The 3,817-nt window shown below is 39.0% G+C and overlaps 1 long non-coding RNA gene across 2 annotated transcripts; it reads left to right on the forward strand.

The window, feature by feature from the left end:
* The first annotated feature begins 598 nt into the window (after window positions 1–598).
* Window positions 599–2,965, forward strand: LOC134210984 (uncharacterized). 2 transcript variants are annotated; one of them, XR_009978902.1, is made up of 4 exons: window positions 599–980; window positions 1,043–1,409; window positions 1,470–1,615; window positions 1,884–2,965. It is a non-coding gene; the product is annotated as an uncharacterized LOC134210984 (long non-coding RNA). The 2 variants fall into 2 exon arrangements; XR_009978901.1 differs by having other exon boundaries at window positions 599–976.
* Window positions 2,966–3,817: the final 852 nt, after the last annotated feature.

Raw genomic sequence — 3,817 nt, forward strand, 5'->3', positions numbered from 1 at the left:
CTAGCCGAATGATTCTAATTTTAATAATCCAGTAAAATATCGCCGGAAAAGGTCTTATGGAAAAAGGTATTAGATACTAGAAATATATTTTAAAAATATCAATAAGTTTATCATACATATCCTTTCACAGCGTTCATGGCAGCACCTGTGCCGCCTCAATCGCGGACATATGTCACATAATGTCACATATGTGCACATTTTCTAAAACCAGGCAATAGTGTCTCCTCAACTATGCTGACTATAATTCCAGAAGCTGTCCAGAAGCTCATCAGATATATCTGAACCCATCGATCTTTATCTCGAAAGAAACGGATTCAAACGCCGAAGACAACCGACTCCACCGATGATATTTCCAGGAAGAATGAAATCCTGCAAAAAAATTGGATCTATATCATATGCGCAGTTCTCAAAAGAATCGCCTACGTTACCCGTTTAGTAGGTAGCGGAAATCCGGCGAACATGTATGATATTCTTTTCGGATGTCAATTGCTAAGCAAACATTGAGATGGTGCTCGCTGTCTCCAGGCATGCTGTACAGTGAATTACTCATCAGACTGACAACGCACATGCAGGAATAAAAACCTTCACTGGAATCAATGTTCTCAGTGAGCTCACCTGTCACTTCCAGTCCGGAGGATATTGTGTTTGGGCAAGCCGTTTGTTTGTTGTTAAATAGCGTGCATTTTCATTGGTCGTACGGAACGGTACCGGATTATGAAAGGTGAATCCAGTTTACTTCCGCTGGTTGTTGAGTGGTGTGCAATCGGCCGTGAAAGTGACACAAGACACTGGATACTGATCCATTTCGAAAGTTTCTGGGAAGGTCTTACGCTGTCGAAAATACGTCCAGCTCTCACCTACTTTTCATATGATTAGGAATGCATCACTTCGGCCCCATCGGCCTTGTCGTTCTCCATTGCCGGACCGATGTTTTACCATGCCATCACTAGGCCATCACATGCCATGCCATCACTCTGTAAGTAGGTAAATATGTTTTAAATCACCACGAATTCAGCTTGAATCTCCCTTTCTCATGTTTTAGCAAAAATACTAAGCGCATCAACACTATAGGGAATGGTCAAATATTTGGAATGGTGTTATCAAATAGATTCGACCATTTCACCACAAACGTAGGTAGTGGGCGATATCACCGAAGATCCGAATAAAAAACGCATCAGTTGCTGAAGATCATTAAAGACGCATCAGTTGCAACTTAAAGTGTTGTCTCCGTGGTACCTTATGACACCGAAGTTCAGCCACCTGCATCATTAGCCTATTCCTAGTGTTTATAAAGTATGTGAAGAGGAGGAGGTCCGGACAGATGACTCGGAAAAAGGACTTCCGGTTTCAGAAAAAACCGTTTAGGCAGACCAACAGGTCCAATACGATGAACGGATGCAACAAAATAGGTAAGATTCAGAGGTTTTTCTTTAAATGTAGAATTATAACAAGCTTCTATTTAATTATAGGAAGGAAATGAAATTGAAGAAGAAAAAATTAGCGTTACTTTGTAATCTTTCGAAACTACAGAAAAGCTAAAGCTTCGTCGTCGAACAATGTGTCCATTAAGAATAACATCTCGGACGTTAAAATCATCAACCAGGAAATCAAGAAGGTACAGAAAATATCGGTAAGGTCGTACACTAATTACGTACTCACTTATGGGGGAGGGGGGGGTCTGTCATTTTCTTACGTTCCATATAAATAAAAAATGATTTGTATGGGAAAAATCTTACATGGGGGGAGGGGGGTTGAAAAACCCAGAAATGCTTACGTAATTAGTGTACGGCCCCTAAGCACTAAGCAATGTAACGTAATAAATTACAAACGTAATACATATAATTTTATATATCATTAACTGCATTATTTCTTATCCATTTTAGTTAAATTACATGATGCTGCTATGGTAGCTTGCTGTAGCTGAAGCTTTGTGACCCGAAATTGAGAACCTTCCTGGAAGATGGAAAATTTAGCTGCCACAAGTCCTGGAAAACTAGTTCCTTCAGTTTGTTTAGCTGCTTGTTAAGGACAGCATCCGGCATTTGCTTTGGGATTAATGATTAATTGTGTCAACGATGTCCTTGCTCTTTCAGCTGCTTCAGCATTCTTTCCCTAGATCCATTGCATTGCACTTGCGATAACTCGATACAAACGATATAGCTTGAATTAAGTGGACATGTTCTTTGGAATACCCGGAATACCGGCTTTGCGATGAAGAGATTTGCGTGGCCAGTATTTCTTGCAGTTTTTCGCCTGTGAAAAGTTTCGGCAAACTAAAGTGACCAAGGCAATATGGACCACCTAAGAAAATCGTTCCGAAATGCGCTGAACAGCTCAAAAAATCATCATTCAAATGTAGTGTTACCATATATTACCTTTCATGTCGATGAATGATGAAGCATGCGTTTGGAAATTGTTGGAATGCACTCTTGAAAATGTATTGTTTTGATTTATTTTTAATTTTTAATGTGTTCCCGACTATACTAGGGCAAAATAGGTCGCCATTTGGGGTAGTATATGGGTCGCCCATCCTAAACGTTTTTTGGGAAAAGTGTTGTAATATGGATGAATATGATGTTCCTACAACAGTTTAGTGTATACCATAAAAAATGAGATTGATGTGCGGCTTACAACAGCGGACCTAACCGATTTGCCACTCTTCACCGTTTGCACAGACACATTTCATTGGTCTACAGTAATTTTCTCTATTCCAATGGCAGTGATACGGTATTGTAATTTATTCGTAATGAATCATAGATGATAATGTTCTTGTATTCGGCAACTGAAATTTGAGCTTGTTCGCATATTAGTACCGAATATGTTACTCTGTGCAGGTATGTCTGTCCATATTGCCCTATATAGAGTGATTTTGGAAAAAAAAAGTCAACAAGGCATTGAACATGGCCCAGTTTGCCGCTGATAGGCATGGTTTCATCCAGATAGGTATAAAGACAACACCTCAAAGTTCCGTTCCGTTAGATTTTCTGGAGACGATATTAACTTCTAGAATCCTGATTATCATTATAAAATTACTCAGCTCTCAGTCTAAATATGTGATTCCTTTAAATGCTTCGAATAAAGATATAATCATTTTATAAAATCTATATCATGCCATTGTTTTTTATTTGAAATTTTATTATTATATAAAATAAATCTAAAATATTTTCATACTTAGTAAATAAGTATTTCATAACTCATACTGTTCGAATTTCATAAGGTGTATCAATGAAAATCTAAAAGTAACTTTATGAAAAACATATGCTTCATTATGGGTATAATTCATTCAGGTTCATCCAGTTCAATAGGCAACCTTATGATTTTCAATCAATCTTCTTGTGGCTAAATTTCATAAGGTAAGTTTATAAACTTCGAAAGGTTTTTTTCGACAGTGCAGGAGGGGACATTTCCGTTTTAGCACCAAAACATGCCGTGCGGCGGCTCTTTTGTCATGATTTTCCACCAAACAGATGGTTATGCGCTTGAAATCAATAAGTGACCACATTGGCCACTCCTGGTACATGCAAGGTGCCCCCGGGGAATCCGTAGGAGGGGATATTTCCGTTTTAGCACCAAAATATACCGTGCGGCGGCTCTGTCGTCATGATTTTCCACAAAATAGATGATAATGCGCTTGAAATCGATAAAAGACCACATTGGCCACTCCTGGTACATGCAAGGTGCCCCCGGGGAATCCGCAGGAGGGGACATTTCCATTTTATTACCAAAATATACCGTGCGGCGGCTCTGTCGTCATGATTTTCCACAAAATAGATGATTATGCGCTTGAAATCGATAAAAGATCACATTGACCACTCCT

Source organism: Armigeres subalbatus, chromosome 1 (genome assembly GCF_024139115.2).
Source record: "Armigeres subalbatus isolate Guangzhou_Male chromosome 1, GZ_Asu_2, whole genome shotgun sequence".
NCBI classification, from domain to species: domain Eukaryota; kingdom Metazoa; phylum Arthropoda; class Insecta; order Diptera; family Culicidae; genus Armigeres; species Armigeres subalbatus.